Raw genomic sequence first — 18,089 nt, forward strand, 5'->3', positions numbered from 1 at the left:
AGAGTGAGGTAAAGTAGTAATGTTAAAAAATAAGGTACATTATGTGACTGTGAAATTTTGCAGATATACAGGGTGTTTCCGAAGTTGAGGGGTTCCTTGTAACACGAGATACTATACATTATTCTTAAGAATTTTAGCCTAAATCTTCTTAGTAAAATGTTTGTATTAAGGGAGATAATTGATTGTATATTTTTATTGTTTTCTAAAATTTTGAGTCCGGTCCTGTCTATTTCTCCGCTGTCCTAGATTAATAACTGACGTGGCCCAGGATGGTGTCTTTCTGGAAATCGCTCTGCATACTCTCTGGACACCGCAGCTGCATTCTGATAACGTGATAACATTGCCCATGCATTAGCAACATATCTGTGAGCTCATTATTTTCGTAATGATAAAGCCATTCCGACTAATTAGATGACAACTCTGATAGTATTTTTGATTAACGTCCATGCTTATTTGATTTTTTTTTGTCAATTCTAATTTCTAACAAATCAGCGCAAATTTGAGCCGGTTTCAAAAATTTCCAAAAAATTAACTTATTGTATCTTCATTGCCGTACACATTTTACTAAGGTGACTTTGGCTAAAACTCTTTAGAACAACGCATACTATCACAAGTTAAAAGGAACACCTCAACTTCGAAAACACCCTGTATAAGCCAACTCTTTGGTACTTTGAAAGGCTTTTGTTTCTCGTGGAACATGCTGAAGTGCGGGAAGGCTTTGACTCCTTGTCCCAGCAAACGAAAGGAAGGCCCACTACTTCGCAGGACTCACAGTCGTCCTCATCAAGCGGACACATAGAGGAGACCGAATTAGAAATGGAGTCTCAATTTGACTCCATTCAAACTTAAGGTGACTTGATTGAGGAGTTTAATGTTTTGGAGGAGGGAATCCTCAGCCCAGTCCCAGTCAGTGTCACTAACTCCACCTCAACACCTTCTGTTTCCCACTACAGAAATGTAAACCCAAGGGCAAAGAAGGGGCGTGAGGATGACACCATTGTACAGGAGGCGACAAGTGTGCTGAAGAGCATTGCAACAAAATTGAAGACACCCCAGAAACATGCTGCACCACCGCCAAATGAAAGTGACGACGAAATTTTTGCTAAGTACATCGTCAGCAAACTGAAGCAAATTACAGATAGAGATATCAGGCTAAGATTTGGAACTGGAAAAATAAATTAATATTTCAAAGTATTGTAAAGGATAGGGAGCAAAATAAATAAAAGGCATTTCCTAACAAACACTGTTTATTTAATGATTGAATCTACGAATTGCTTCTTCCTGCAATGAAACAAATCCAAATGTTGATACAAAAAATGTTCTGAACTGTTCACGTATGTTTTTGGCGGTGTTTGTGTACCTGTTGCCGCCCTGCACACCAACTTTCGGTAGCTCCTGATAATCTGCTGAAATATCGGTATAGGTTTGACCATTCTCCGTGGCTAAGTAGTTGTGCAGTAAAACACATGTTAGTGTTATTTGTTGCACTTTATCGACAGCCAACGAAATCGGATTTAGCAAAACTCTGAAACGATTAACCAAAATGCCAAATGCGTTTTCCACAACTCTTCGAGCTCTAGACAATCTATAACTAAAAACGGTCACTACCTCTATGTTGCTTTACGGAGCGGAGATATGAGCAGACGAGCTCAAATACGCAAAAGACGTGCGAACCCTGATAGGGGTACAAAGGACGGCGCTGATCAGGGTGATCGCCGCCTACAGGACCATCTCGGCTGAGACAGCACAAGTAATCGCGGGAGCTCCACCCGTGGATCTCCTGGCGACGGAGAGAGCCGGCCTCTGGAAGGAAAAGGAGACAGGGCTAACCAGCACGCTTATGCTTGAATCACACGATGGGAACGTCCTCAGATCAGGCGAGCGAATGATCCGATCTCATATTTTTTCTAACGTTCAAAAATTCCGCATTCTCGAAAAGTTGTGATGTGAACTAAATAAGAGAATCCGTGTTCGATGCTGCCATATGTAAATTTATGCGATGAGCTAATCACAGGGATAATTTTTGTGATCGAATGTTCCATGGACAAAATCGTGGTAAAAAAATTAAATAATTGACATCTGTCAAAAGTGAAAAACAATTGATTTTATTTTAACTGCGTTTATTCATATTATAATGGGTAAGTAAAAAATAATTAAGTACTTTAATTTGTCTATATTAATTTACATAATATGTTGTACCATTTATTCACCGTCTACATCTATTTTGCAGAAACAGACAAGAAAACAAAACGTGGCTCTAATATCAATAAGCGGCAAAAGGAATTATTGGTAGAATTTTTTCCAAAATCACTCTCATTTATTAAAGGGCAAATTCACCTCAACGTTTACCCATCGAAAGCCCAAACAGTTGTGGGAGGAAATTGCGTATCAGTTGAACGAAATTCTTAACGGTCACAATAAAAGCTGGGACCAGTGGCGCAAAGTAGGTAACTGGATAAGAAAAGTCGAAGTACTATTGTAAAACTTTTCTATTGTAAACATGGCAAGATTAAAAAAAAAATGTAAAAGCCAAGTCCGCCAGAATTACTAGGCATATGAAAGGTACTGGTGGTGGCGCAGCATCTGAAGAACAACTAGAGCCAGTGGAGACAACTATTGTAGAATTAATGTGTCCAACTCTCATCAATGGGCATCCTGATGTTTCGGAATCTACCGTAGAAATTAATTTGATGGAAACAGAAGGTAGCATAAAATTTGGCTAAAACCATTATAATGCCATAAAACATTTTAACTTTTTAGATATTTCTTTGAATAGGCAACGCGCATATTTTAAATACAGCGCCCCCTAGCAACGACCATTAAACTATTCGCATATAATCAGTCTATAATCGAGTCAGTTGACAGGCGCAATTTTTGGTATAGGGGAGGACGGGGGAATTCCGCGCACGGGGTAATATTGCGCATTGTTGTTGTAAAGTCACTGTAAATTATCACAAGATATCAAGGCCATCTGAATCAAAAAGCTACGCTTATAAGGCCGTTTCAATGTACATAATAATTGTTTCTGCAGAGTGGCCATAAAACAAAAGAAGACAGAACCTTATTGCGCGCCCTCGGTGGCCGATTAACGAATCAAAGCTACAATATTGGCGGCAATTTAAAATATTACCCTTCTATTTTACATGAAATGGTAAAAGCGTGTTTCATTTGTGGGGCAAAAGATGTTCGCTTATTTGAAATTCGCAGCAATATGAAACAAAGACGAAAATGGTTCGAAGCTTTTGAAACGTTTTGCGGTAAGCAAATTTATGGAGACAATGATAAGCACAACCTTTTAATTTGTATTTGTAATATAAAAGACTACAACAATTACGGATTACTCAGAAATTTGTGAGCAGCATTTTCAACAAGTCTCTATAATTACATTACAACCCCCAAAAGACGACGCTTATGTAAAGATGCTGTTCCTTGTCCTTCTATTTTTGTAAGTACCTATAATTAAAAAAGACTTGTGGTGTTTATTGCTACATGAAATATACGTAGAAGCGAAGTCAACCACGACATATGAGAAAACAAAATGAGCTTCCTCTTCTCATTTTTCGATTAATTACTTATTAGTTTTCACAGTCATAATCATAATTACTGCCATCTTATTAATGTTTTTGTTTTTTAGGCTTTTCCCACTGAAACTCCGGTTGAAATTTCTGTACCCCAAAGTCCTGTAGAGTCTTTCATCATTCCAACTGTTCCAATGACATCCAAATCAATTCAAGTATGTAAATAGTATTTCTGCGCAGTATATGCCACCAAATGGTTGAGATAATGGGCCCTCATTTGCTAGAAAATCCAGTACTTTCATCTTGTCTAGTACATAAAAATCAGAACTGCAAGCTGATAACAACTGCAACGCTGAAACCAGTTTTAGATAATACATATTTGTCAAGAAAAAACAGATTTATTAAAGAGGAAATGTGCAATCCAGAACAACAAAATCCTTTGCAGAAAAATATTAAAGTTATAAATTGTTCTAACCTACCTTGTGTTGTGATTTCATGTTTTTTTGCAATTCGAATTTATTAGTATTTTGCTAGTCCAGAATGTATCCAAAATAAGCTCGGATCTTGGATATTTTATTGCATTCATGTTTAATTGACGTTTTAAGCACTTAACCTCAAAGTAAAAAGTGGAAAAAGTGTCGGTAGATGGAGCGCAAAAAGGTTCTGCCGCCCGAAATGTCACAGAAACAAAGTTTATATGGAAAAATCGAAAATTGAAACGGCCTTATAAGCGTAGCTTTTTGATTCAGATGGCCTTGCAAGATATAAGTATAAGGCGCCCTCTCGTAGTAGTCTTGGTAACATCCGCTCTGAATTTGAGCACAGTGGTAGCATTGAGTCAGACGTGATAGGCCATTGTTTGTTTTTCCACATGTTCATGTAGTTTTTGTGCAATCTTGAAAAGGTGGTAAGTACATCTATTTACTAACTTGCAGCAAAACTAATGCATGAGTGTTTTGCGTCATATATGCACGTCATTTACCTTACATAGTTATTTAATTATTCTACGTCGTTCATAGCCAAGAAATACTTAGGTCAGCTGATTGAATTTGGGGGAATAGCGCGCAGTTTTGACGGGGTAATTTCGCGCTGCGCGGTATTTCCCCGTGAGAAAATCTTTGCTACAAATTTATTTGCCGTTTCTTTCAGAATTCAAAATGCCCCGTACTTATATTCGGAAGACCGAAAAGTCTAAATGGACAGAAGAGGACTTAAAAACTGTAATCGCTGCCATACAATCTGGGAGAAAAATTCGAGAAGTAGGTCGATCTTACAACATTCCAGAAGCCACCTTACGTGATAAACTAAAAACCAATATTAATACCAAAGTAAAATTGGGAAGAAAGCCAGTGTTTAGTAATGAGCAGGAGGCTGTCATCAAAAGTCATGTTATTAAATTGGCGAATATGTTTTTCGGCATCACACCAATTGAACTTCGACGCTTGGCATACCAGTTTGCTGAAGCAAATAATATTAAACACCGTTTCGACAAAGAATTGAACATGGCTGGTCATGATTGGCTGGAACTGTTTTTAAAGCGTCACCCAGAAATTAGTCTCCGAAAGCCAGAAGGTACCAGCCAGAACCGTATTTCTGCATTCAATAAAACAGAGGTGGATAGATTTTTTAACAATCTTCTCACAGTTATTGAAAAGAACAAATTCCCTGAAAGTCGAATCTTTAATGTGGATGAAACGGGCATCTCTACGGTTCAAAAACCAGCAAAAATTTTAGCGCCAAAAGGGCAGAAACAAGTAGGATCAGTAATATCTTGGGAAAGAGGAAAAAATGTTACTGTAGTATGTGCAGTTAGTGCTGTAGGACAATTCATCTCCCCTATGTTTATATTTCCAAGGGCACGTATGAATTCGCAATTAATGAGAGACGGACCAGTTGGAGCGATATACAGATGTTCTAAAAACGGCTGGATAAACGAAGTGTTGTTTTTTGAATGGTTGAAACATTTTCAAAAACATGTAAAATCTTCGGAGGAGGATCCAGTTCTTCTGATATTAGACAATCATGGGAGCCACATTTCTTTGGAAATTTATATGTACTGCAGGTGGCACGGAATTGTTATGGTGTCATTTCCTCCGCATACCTCACATAAATTACAGCCGCTCGATTTGACTTTTTTTGGACCTCTCATGAAAAAATCACCCATTATGAACTTGCTTCGCTCTTTAATAAAGCTTATCAAAGGACTGCAACAATGGATAAGAGAATTTCTGGATTTCGCGCTGCTGGAATATGGCCCATAGACCCAAATAAATTTTCTGACAATGATTTCAGTCTAACAGATGTCGTCGATGATAGCACTGGAATCAATACTGATGAAATCAAACACAAGAATTATTCCACCAATACTAAGCAAAAATCAAACGGAATGACCGAACAAGAACCAGGATCTGCGAGATGTACTGAGGCCGGACATAGAACTCCTCCCAGAAATTCTGAATCACAATCAAATCAGCGAGCTGAACCACAACCTGGAACTTCAAGAAGTGCTGAACCTGTGCCTTACCAGGCCTCGTTTTCATCCAAAGTGTCTATTGAAAAATTAGCTCCGCTGCCAGGTCCAGCTGTAACGAAGACTACTAAATCACGTCCAAAACAACACTCCGAAATTTACACATCCACTTCAATAAAGGCTGAACTAGAAATAAGAGAAGAAAAAAGAAACCGCAAAAAACAAGATGAAAATTTGAAAAAATCTGGAGTCAAGCCCGGAAAGAGAAAGGCACAAAAAGTAGAGCAAGCATCTGCTAAAGCAAAAAAACGTTATTTAAGTAAGAAGTCAAAGATCAGACACTTGCATCTAGATGATTCTGAGTCGGAAAGTTGGGATGAGAGTCAGTTATGTGATGACGATGAATTGGATGATGTAGATATAACTGAAGACAGTGAGCTGTGCTTGGTGTGTGGGGAATTCGGTCAGGACAATGAAATTTGGTACCGTTGCGTAATATGTTCCAAATGGGCACATGAAGATTGTAGCGGTTGGGATTCACCAGTTGGTTACACCTGCGATATGTGTGTCAAAATACAAAAAAAATGAACCAACAGAATGTAAAATCTGATTTTTTTTAATATCTTGGGGAAGATCTCTTTTGTTATTATTATGTTTTTCTGCATTAAAGTCTTTATAAGAAATATCAAGCTTCTGGAGTTTGTTTTAAGCCCTGCGCAGAATTACACCATAGTCCGCGCGGTATTACCCAATACGTGGGGAAATTCCGCGCAAAGACAATATTTTAATATATCTCTGTATATTTTAAATCGTACTTTTTTAGACAATTTCTTTATGCTAAATAGGTGCCCGATACCTTCGAGATTAAGCAGTACAAATATCAAAGTTTGTGTTCAGCTATAAATATTTTTTTGAGTATTTTTTCCTTAGGTGCGCAGAATTCCCCCATGTTCCCCTATTATAAGAAATGTTTGTGTTTTGTGGATTTGTTATCACGGTGAACAATGGAAATAGAAATACGTTTTGGTTACGAACGTATCAATTTTGATCATCGGTCAGCAGCATCCGAAAAAAAGGGTGAAGCTTTGGTAGCTGCAGGTCATGTTCTTAACGTAATTGAAAGAAAAGTGGGTGATTCTTCTTTTCTCCAGGGTAGTGTTGTAAGGCAGACAAGTGTTAGTGTGCCTCCTTATTCGGTAGAGATTGAAGTACGTCGTCTGTCGAACAACATAACGTCAAAAAATAAGATCTATCTTTGTAGATAAAGGGAGAGAGGAATGTAGTAAAAGCTACATGTAATTGTATTGCCGGTGTGACAGGTGGATGCAAGCATATTAGTGCCCTTGTTTTATTTGTCAATAATGACTCTGAGTAAAACAAGCCATGAAAATGCATGGAAAGGGGCTGTTGCATCGACAAAAAAGGCAAGTAGTGCAAAATATAAGAAAGGCAAAAGAATTGCTGATATGTATCCACCTGTCACAAGGAAGAACGTTTACCAGGCACTGGAATTACCACCAAGGCAGAGCATCCCCAACTCAGCGCTCCAAATTATTTTGAAGGCGCAGGAACACGGTGGAAAATGAGAATGTTTCTGATGACAGGTTGTATACATTAATAATATTTATGACCACATTATATCAATGTCCAGCAATTTTATATAAGATGTCAAGTATTTGCAATTTTTTTTTTCGTTTGTGCTGCTTTTTTGTTTTGTTTTTAGTGATCACAATATAAAACTTGAAGACCTGATAAACCAAATATTTGAATTGCAAAAATCTAATACAGAACTTTTGGAACCTGAGTTGACATTTCCCTCTGATTGTTGCGAGCAAACCTTTAAAAAAGTTTTCATATGTGATGGACGTGACCTGTGTTTGAAAACGGGAAAAAATAAAACTTTGTGGAAGGAGGAACGGAAGTTCAGAATTAGAGCTTCTAGGTGATGTCAGTAATAATGTAGACATATTATATTTTAAACAATATCTTTAGGTGCTACGCCCTATTTACATATGGGCAAAATAAAGAAAGGAGTGAACAGGAATGGTGTAACAAAATGAACAATTTTATAAATCCTCGTCCTTTTGAAAACCCAGCTACCAAACATGGACTCAAATTTGAAGCAGAAGCCAGAACTGTATTTGAAGTTGTTCACAAAGTGAAAGTTTTTCAGGTGGGACTTGTCGTAGATCAGTCCAGGCCTTGGCTGGCTGCTTCACCCGATGGCGTAATTATTAATACTGATGGCACACCAGAAACTTTATTAGAAATAAAATATCCGCATCTTGGTAAGAATGCTGTTTTTCTTAATAAATACCACTGTAATATTTTTTGTTTTATAGGCCGTTCAATGTCAATAGCAGAGATACTTGAAAAAAAAATGCCCACAGTACATAAAGAAACAAACAAATGGCGATTATATTTTGAGAAAGAGACATATGTACTATGCCCAAGTACAAATGAATTTATTTATTTTAGGTTTGAAAACTTGCAGTTTCATGTTGTATTGCTCTGCAGATAAATCATTTAGAATTATCAAAATTGGAAAGGATTCTGAATTTTTTAAAAAACTTGAAACAAAGCTCTCTTATGTCTTTTTTTCAAAAATGATAAGTACTATATATGAAAAAATGAAAAAAATAAATAAATGAAATTTGTTCCGGTAGAGCTTTTTTATTAATTGTTTTATTTTGTAATAATTGATTTAGATAGAGAGGGTGGACGTGGGTGGCCGGTGAAAGTACCCCGGAGCCCCGCCGCACCCTCAAGGGAGAAAAAATGAGAAAAGCCGACGGCAAGGTACCCAATAGGCCCGTAGGGGTAAAAGGGGAAAGGCAACAAACAAAAAAAAACAAAAAAAATTGATTTAGATACATGATGGCACTGGTTGAGAAAATTAATGTTACACTTCTTTGACATTAATGTATGTGTTAATCTATATTCACATTTTTAATTATTGGTGTTTGAAGATTAGCAAGAACACAACACATAAAAAGTACATCATCAATGATAGGTAACATATCATTGGAAAAATTATTTAAAATACCATGTATTTTTACTCGCTGAATCGCTCTCTCAACATGTATTATTACACTTGCAACACTGTAAGTTTTTTCCACTTCCTCCTCAGTTAGTCGTCCATCATGGACAAACGGCGGCATAACAATTATAGCATCTTCACATTTAACCCCTGGGAAACCTTTGTCGGCTAAACATACATCGTCTTTTTCCAAAAGCGTTAATATTCCACAATTGTTAGTTATAAAACCGTCACTTGAACGACCACCATAACATTTAGAAATAAATGACACAAATCCGCAAGGGGCAATGCCAATCAAAAACTTCGCAGTGAAAGTTCCTTTGTAATGAGAATATGTAAAAATGGGATTGTCAACAGATCCTGGTTGCTGAATTCGTATTTCCGAACAGTCAATGATGACCCGACATTTGGGGTAATTTATCTTAAACGATTCTGGCATACTGTGTGAGACAGTTCGTCTGTCAGGCCAAAAAACATACTTTTGCATTTTCTGTGATAGTTCTTCCAATGTTAAGTTGAATATCCGTTGAACAGTAGATCTATGGACACCAAATAACAACCCCAATGCAGAGTAGGAAATACCCAGCTTCATTCTCATTAAATATAGTAATAACTAATAACTTATCACTCTGGTTAATTTTTTCATTTCCATGTAAAACAATGTTTAATAGCCCCAAAATATGCGTAAATACTGTGAACGTAACACCCGTTAAACTGGACAGCATGGTCCTAAACATATCGAAAAAATATCATATTATAATACAGGGTGTGTCCTAAAAAACGCCGCAAGCCATATCTCCGTTATTTATGGTTCGATTTAAATAAAACAAAAACTGGAATAAATCACTTTAAGAACACTATAAGCACAACATAGATTAATTTTTTTTCAAAAAGTCATTCAAGGTCAGATGATAGTCAACTTTGTTTTTTCAAATAGCTTGGTATATTTTTTATTCCGATTTTGAAAGAGATTAATTTTCTGAATACAACGATATGCTACATGTTAGAATGCAATTAACAGTAACCGCGAAAATAAATAAATAATATAGCATTATTGGAAATTTTTTCGACTGTAATTACACAAGAGGTTTCATTTAGTCGGAAAAATATTTTTTGCAACGAAAACGTATTGCTTAGCAATTAGACGAGAAAAATTGGTACGATAAAAGCACGACGGCCGTAGGCCGGAGTTGATTTTATCGTGCCAATTTTTCGAGTCTAATTGTCAAGCAATTAGTTTGAGTTGCAAATAAATATTTTTCCTGACTAAATGAAACCTCGAGTGTAATTCGGCGAGACAATTTAATGAATGAACAATGCAAATTTAATTTCTTTATTTGGTATTAAAGGTATTAGATGCCTAGCAACTAAAGGTATAAGTTACCTGAGTGTTTTTGCCGGATAAAAGTTAGGGCAAACTTTTATCCGCTGTCAAAGTGACAAAATCACAGCGCCTTATGAGATTTTTTATACATGAATTAAATTGTCTTCGAAAATATCAGGTATACTATGGGGAAACAATCCTAAACGCAATATTTATTACACGTTCTCATATTTTATTTTTTTTTAATCTTCAAAAGGTATTGTTATTGTGTTTAGCATTGGTTTTCATACTAAACCTGATTTTTTTCGAAGACAATTAAATTCATACACTAAAAATCCCATAAGCAGCGGTGTTTTTGTCATTATGACAGCGAAAAAAGTAGTAGTAGTAATAGGAGTAGCAGTAGCTGTAGTAGCAGTAACAACAGCAGGAGCAGGAGCAGTAGCAGTAGTAGTAGAGTAGTCCCTCAAAAAACCCATTGTAAAACCTATAGGTCTCACGGTGTAGTGTTTGCAGTGCTTATTTTACATGTCGCGATGCCTTTAGACCCTATTATTGTGGCAAGAATTGTAGCGTTGATACAAGATGGTCGAGGACAACATGAAACTGGAAGAATTTTTGGTAAAAGCCTTTGTGCTGCACAAAATGTGTACCGGGGCTATGTGGAGACTGGCCTGATATCAAGAAGACCAGGATCCGGGTGATCCGCAAGTTTGCGGAACATGGGTGAACATGGCATTTTAATGCACGATAATGCTAGACCTCATGCAGCTAGTGTTGTCAGAGAATATCTGAATGAGGTGGGAATTCGGCGATTTGACTGGCCAGCACTCAGTCCAGACATGGGTCCCATCGAACATGTCTGGGATGAGTTGGGACGACGTATTCGACGGCACGCACCAACACCAAGAATTGCCCAGGAGCTGAGAGAGTTGCTATTGCAGGAGTGGAATAACATCGACCATAATGTTATCCTTAATTTAATTGAAAGTATGGATCGTCACTTCAAACAGTCATTAACGAAAGAGGAGGGAATACACGTTACTAATGATTAATTTCTTGATTTTTTTCAATTCCTAATAACAATCAGTTGAACTTCGTTTTAAATGTGAATTTGTTACTTTTTCAGATTAAATCATAAAAACCAAAAAATATGCTTTCCGATTCAATGTTAAATATTAAATTTACCCTACAAAATACAGTACAATAATTTACAATTTGAAAATATAAGCTTAAAATAAGAAAATCCCAAAAATCATTACAATTTCAATGTGACCAAAATGTTTTGCTCGCCAGTGTATACAATCCCTAAAATAAGATGACTAATAGAAGAAAAAAGATGTATTGCTCCACTCAGTATCAAGATACAAATTCATCAGTTTCTTATAACAGTGCTAATATAACTACACCGTCCTCTTACGAGGTTAAAACAGAAACTGCTTAACATGAAATATTCTGAACATAAAGCAAAATGCCATATGAAATAATATTATGATACAAGTTTATAAGGAACCCTTTAAAGCACGCAGGACGAGTTTAAGAGCACGACGCGTAGCGAAGTGCTTTTGATGTCGCAAAGTGTATGGTGAAGTGCACCAAAACAGCTTGGCGGCAAGGCGAAGATACCAACAGATGTTTTCAAACAGAAAAATTCCACATAGGAGAACTGACCAAAAGCTAAGGGAATTTGGGCATTTAAATATCAATAATTTGGATAGAGGAAGAAATCGAAATGACGACCATGTCGAATGTGATGAAGAAATTTTGTAACTTGTGCAAGAAAATCCAAGAAAATCAACTTAATCACATTGTTGGAACTTCAAATACCACCATTTGGAGAACCTTACATAACGAAAACATGCATCCTTACCACTACACACTGTCAGGGGATTATGAACGAAGACTCAATTTTGGTACGTGGTTGTTAGAAATTGATGCTCAAAATTTTACATTCATTGAAAGAATACTTTTTGCAGTTGAAGCTAATTTTTCTCGTAATCGAGTGGTAAATTTAAGAAACATACATTACTGGGCACCCAATAATCCTCATGTCATTCGGGTGATTCATAACCAACATTTGTTTTCCCTCAATGTATGGGTCAGAATTTTTGGTAACAGTCTAATGAGTCCATTAATCTTGCCGAATAGACTGAACGGCAATGACTATTTGAATTTTTTAGAAAATGAAATAACTAATATTTTAGATGACTTGCCTTTACAAATCCGAAGAAATGTATCGTATATGCAAGGTGGAGCACCTCCTCATTGTTATCGTGATGTTACTATTTACTTAAATCAGAATTTGAAAATCTATGGATTGGCAGATACTTTGTGGTCACCTAAGTCTTCTGACCTCAATCCATGGGATTTTTATTTTTGGGGTCATATTAAATGGGTAGTTTACCAAACCGAAATTGACAACCGAAATGAATGCTTGTCTACAAGCAAATGGTCGGCGTTTCGAACATTTAATGTAATTAATTATTCTTAATAATTAGAAAATGTTTTTATTTTTCACTTTAGTGTAATTGCATGATAACTCCTAGGATACGAAATACGTAAACATGTACATAACAACCGGGGAATAATAACCGGGCGTAATAAGAATAAGCGGGCGTAATGAATTCATAACGCCCTCATCAATTCATAACTGCAAAGATGCCATTTTTTTTTTAAGAACACGTATAGTGAACGATATCCATCTCTCGGGCTAAAGCCCTCGAGCTGGATTCATCGTTCTCCGGGCGCAATCATCGTTGTAACGCCCTTGGTGCATAAATAGCTAATGTTTCCTTTATTTTTATCCTTTATGTAACGACACCAACCGAATGTTTAGCGTAATTACGCTAAACGAAAGACTCGGCGTTTTATAAAAAATACGCTGCGTTACGTCCGTGAGGCACGGAGAGTCGCCGTTTCTTCGTCGCCCACATGGAAAATGTACAAAATAAGAAAAATCCCGAATTATATACGGGGCACTCATTTCGTCGATCATCGGCTACATTGTTAGCAAATGCTGGGAAGGGATTATTGGTGTAAAACAAATTGGAGGATGGAAGTCAACCTCAGTTGCTGAACAGTACATAGAAGATTCAGTATCAAACAAAATTAGGCTTGCTGAAAAAGTGTTTACTGGAAGAAAAAAAATGTGTCTGCTGGTAGCTCAATGTCCGATAGTGTATCAAACTGTGTCAATTTCACCTTAATTTCTAACGACACTCAAATAGTTGAACGAATAGCAATTCCTAATTTTGAGTTAAATAATTGTTTTATTTGACATATCTTTATGGCCCATGAGCATAAAGTGGTCCGTGAGCTATAATAGTCAAGAAAATTTGTGCATACAGTCTGTCTCAATTCTAAATTTCCACCAACACTGCATTCTACGTTGGAAATACAACCGGCAACACTGTTTGGTGAAAAATGCGTCAGATTGTATTTGTTAGGTTATCTGTCAATTTCCGTTTCTACAACTCAAAATTTTTGAATAAAGAAAAAGAACGAAAACCTTTTTTTTGCATATCGTAATGAAAGTGGCACTTTTTTACACGAAAAATCGTAGTGAAAGAAGCACTTTTTTACACGAAAAAGCGTAGTGAAAGTCGTACTTTTTTGCATCATTTCTCTTGGAGATGATTGTCAAAGCATACCTATTTTTTTAATGTAATTTTTCATAAATCCTTTTAGACCAAATTTCTCAACTTACATCGATATGCAAAAAAAATAGTGTGTACAACACGTTATGAAAGTCTCTTTTTTTCACTTATTTGCTTGATTAACTCGGGCTATGCCTTCGCAATCAATCTCCAAATTCGTGAAAAAAAGTATATACTAAGCAATAGACTTTCATTACAAAAGGTTAACTATTTATTTAATTATCACAATAATTTAAAATTTTTATTTTTGAGAAAACTCACCCTGAAATTCTTGGGAAACCATTCCCTAACACCCTGTATAATCGATTCACGATGAATGTGGATAAGGGGTGACTATGACATCTGGTAACATTGTTGGTATTAGCTACAGAACAAATAAAAATCCCTAATAGAAATTGATTGACTTTCGTGTTAGGTTAGGTGGATTTCAATTAAGGTTACATTATGTGACCGAAACGGTAACATCGTTGCCAGCTTTTAAACGTATTTCGGGTTGAATCATAGTTTGAGTAATTATTGTTAAATGAGAAATAAAAATCACATCGCTCACAATATACACACTATAGTGCACAGTTTAGGGCTCAAAAATGAGCAAGGATATCAAAACGAGACTTCCACCAAAAATGTTTAAATAAATCAAAGTCCCAATACACCAAAAATCAGATTGTTACTTCAAAAAACAAGAAGTCGTGAGTGAAAGAGTTAAACCACTCTTAAACTAGCTCGTAATGACAATTGTCAAAACGTTGTCATGTTGGTATGGGCCAAACAGTGATTTTCTTGATAATACGGTTAGTCACACTGAGTGTCAACATTTTTTTAATGCATGGCCAACTTCATCTAGCTTCCGCTGCGCTCCATACGGCCGTCCCAATAAGGGTATAAACTTGATTCCGCTAACCTAAAAAAATCGTTTGGTAACTAGCTCCAACTAGCGGAGAAAACTGTTAATAACAATGATTGACGTATGTTTTCAAGTGTCAAGAAGTTTCAAAAAGGTATGAAAATTTGTTTGGCGGAAAAATGTGAACCGGACTTGATACTACCCTTTCGACTGCTAGAGAAAATTCGAAACTTAAGTAAACCAATTATTAATTACTTAAATTACTTAATTACCAATTAATCGCAGTAACACCATATATGCAGCTTCTGTTGCTTTCATAGCAGGGTATATTGTAAAAAAATTTAATGAAAAATTTCACTGCGACTGTTGTCTCTCTCCTATATTTATCTTCTTCAACTCCTGGGCATCTTTTACGTTTAATTAATCTTCAAAATCGTGGCGGTTTGACTTATCCAAATTATCAGTTTGTAAGTCTTTTAAAAGAATTTGCAGATATTGCCACAGAAATTTTACCATATTTGGCCCAAGAAAATATTTGCAAACAACTCGTAACAATTTTACATCCAAATTTAATTCGTAATTCCCTCTTTATCTGTAATACACATAAAGACAAAATTTGTAAAATTATTATTGAAACCACTTTTAAATAATAGTTGTTCCATAAAAAGAGCGCCCTGACGAGCGAGACTTTATTTCAAATTCGAAAAAGATTTCTGCTAATTTCTCATTCAATTTGTTTTGAAAATGAATTCGGGGAAAAAGGGTACGGAAAGTGAAGTGAACATAACCTTTACTATGATTTGGTGTCAAATTGTTATACAGCTGGTCCATATGCGCACATTTTAGGGTGGTACAGAGTGGTTTTTTACTTAATTTTGACATCGACAATTGTTTATTAAAAAAATTTCGCCAAATAACAGAAGTCATTGAATATAAATCCTGTTCACGTTGGGAAGAACAGCTGTGGTGCAAATGACTGACCTGTTACTATGACAACTCATATGAAAGTTAATGCCAAATGTGTGCGATTTGCACCACTAATGTCCAATCCAACGTGAACAGGTATTATTCAAAATTGACAAATTGAGAAATAATTCTTAAACATCTTTGTTGTTGCAAAACAAGAAACTGTTGTATACGTAATTGGGTTGCAGATTAATTAAAGAATATTTCTGATCAAGGTTTTCCGACAAATTTAGATTTGAATTTGAAATGGAAAGAAACGCTGATTAAGAATGTTGATAAGGTATAAATATTTCGAAAAACAGATTTATTAACATTTTATATTTATTTTTCAATACAGGGTGATCACGAATAATGTCTGATTTATTTACAAAAATATAATTATTTTGACACATTTGATTGACACTATTATTTCATTTTTCTGAAATCGGATTACCATAATCACAAAATTTTATTCAAATTGAAAAATAGCAAAGTATTCTATGAGAGAATTATTTGTGTTGCAGGAATAAAGGCGCTTGTAGATATTTTGCAATTGAAAGACGATTTTCTTGCGACAACCAAGCAAAGAAAGTTAGTGAAAGGGGCGATACCTTCTATATTTAAGGTAAATTTTCATATATAATATACCAAGGGACAGATATATTGCCGGATTTTTTTTCGAACAGTCCTGACACACGAGTGTTTGTAGCCAGAAAAGTAGACGAGGGCGCCAGCCCAAGGGTAATTCTGAGCGACAAACACGGATGTTGAACTGCAAGAAAACATTTCTAGCGATATATATCTGTCCCGACGCATATTCGAAAGAGAATCGCCCAAAAAAGCTTTTTCCCTAGGGAAATTATATCGGAAATTTTCCCTAGGGAAAATATCCGCTTAATTAAATTGTGATTGGTTGCTATTCAAACAATTCGGAGTTATGATTTGTCAATATAAATCATGTGACATTTGAGGGCGATTATCATATATAATATACCAAGAGAGAGATATATGGCCGGAAATTTTTTTGAGCAGTCGTCACACACGAGTGTTTGTAGCAAGAAAATTACACGAGGGCTGGCGCCCTCGTGTAATTTTGAGCGACAAACACGAGTCTTGGACTGCAAGAAAAAAATTCTGGCGATATATATCTGTCCCGAGGTATATTCGGAAGAGAATCGCCCGAAAAAACTTTTCCCTAGGTAAATTAATTAATTAAATTGTAATTGGTTGCTATTCAAAGAATTCGGAGTTGTGATTTGTCAATATAAATCATGTGACATTTGAGGGCGATTCTCAATAAAATTTGGAACATATCTAATGTTAACACAATTTTAGTTTGCAAATGATGATCGGAACCAAATATTTGAAAATTTTCAAAAGTCCCGTGAAGTTGGTACCTACTTAAACTACAGCCGCGTCTATTACCGTGAAAGATTGCTTTATACTAAAAAGCGTTTGACGCAGAAATTGAACCGTCTGCAGATTCGTTATAATCGCCTCAAGGAACAATTGCAAGTAGAAAAAGAAATAAATAATAAAAACTCAGAGTGGAAATGTATGGACAAAATTGAAGTTGATGCTAATCATAATATGAACCCTCGCGCTATATTTATATCACGCGTTCAAATGAAATTCTGGGCTGGGGAGGCGTTGGAAACCGTCAATTGCTGTGCTTCTTTAAAGCGTAGATTAATTGGAGCATGCTGACAGCTAACCTAAAATTTAAAGGCAAAAAAAATCTTTCTTTTTTTTCTTTCTTTTGCAATATTTTAGATTAAAAATAGAATAACTTAACGATTCCTATTCTCGAAGCAAATATTTAAGGCCACCCTGTGCTGAAAACAAACATGTTCAATTATGTCCCGATTAAACATAAACAAATGTCATTCGTGTCAAACGGCGGGAAATTCAAACTTTACACTGTTCTAAACGGTTTAATTTTTCCAAGGCCTACTCAGCCCACGATTTCATTTGAACGTGCGATATAAGATCAAATTAACAACTATAAGAAAAGGGTTCCATGGTGATCAAAAACCACAATTCGTCAGTGTATTGGATGGAGATATTGTTCGCCTAAAGGATACGAGTTTCCCAGAAATGTGCTTTTCGGACTGCCCTCTGAGTCAACATTAAAGAAACATTTTGGTGCTGGAAGGTAGCTCGGTAGCCGCATGGCTGTCGGAGACAGTGCTCCAGTCTTGTCCCAACCGCTGAGGCGAAAGGACGTGTACGACCCAGAGCAACAGAGTGAGCGCAACGGCTGACAAAAGTACGGGCTAACTGAAGTGAACC

At 36.1% G+C, this 18,089-nt stretch overlaps 1 long non-coding RNA gene across 1 annotated transcript; it reads right to left on the bottom strand.

Annotated features, from left to right (window-relative positions):
• Positions 1–1,229: 1,229 nt before the first annotated feature.
• Positions 1,230–7,321, bottom strand: LOC138127758 (uncharacterized). The gene is made up of 2 exons (XR_011158392.1): positions 3,998–7,321; positions 1,230–3,870 (listed from the first exon to the last, which is right to left on the bottom strand). It is a non-coding gene; the product is annotated as an uncharacterized lncRNA (long non-coding RNA).
• Positions 7,322–18,089: the final 10,768 nt, after the last annotated feature.

The sequence above is a fragment of the Tenebrio molitor genome, chromosome 4 (genome assembly GCF_963966145.1).
Source record: "Tenebrio molitor chromosome 4, icTenMoli1.1, whole genome shotgun sequence".
NCBI classification, from domain to species: Eukaryota; Metazoa; Arthropoda; class Insecta; order Coleoptera; family Tenebrionidae; genus Tenebrio; species Tenebrio molitor.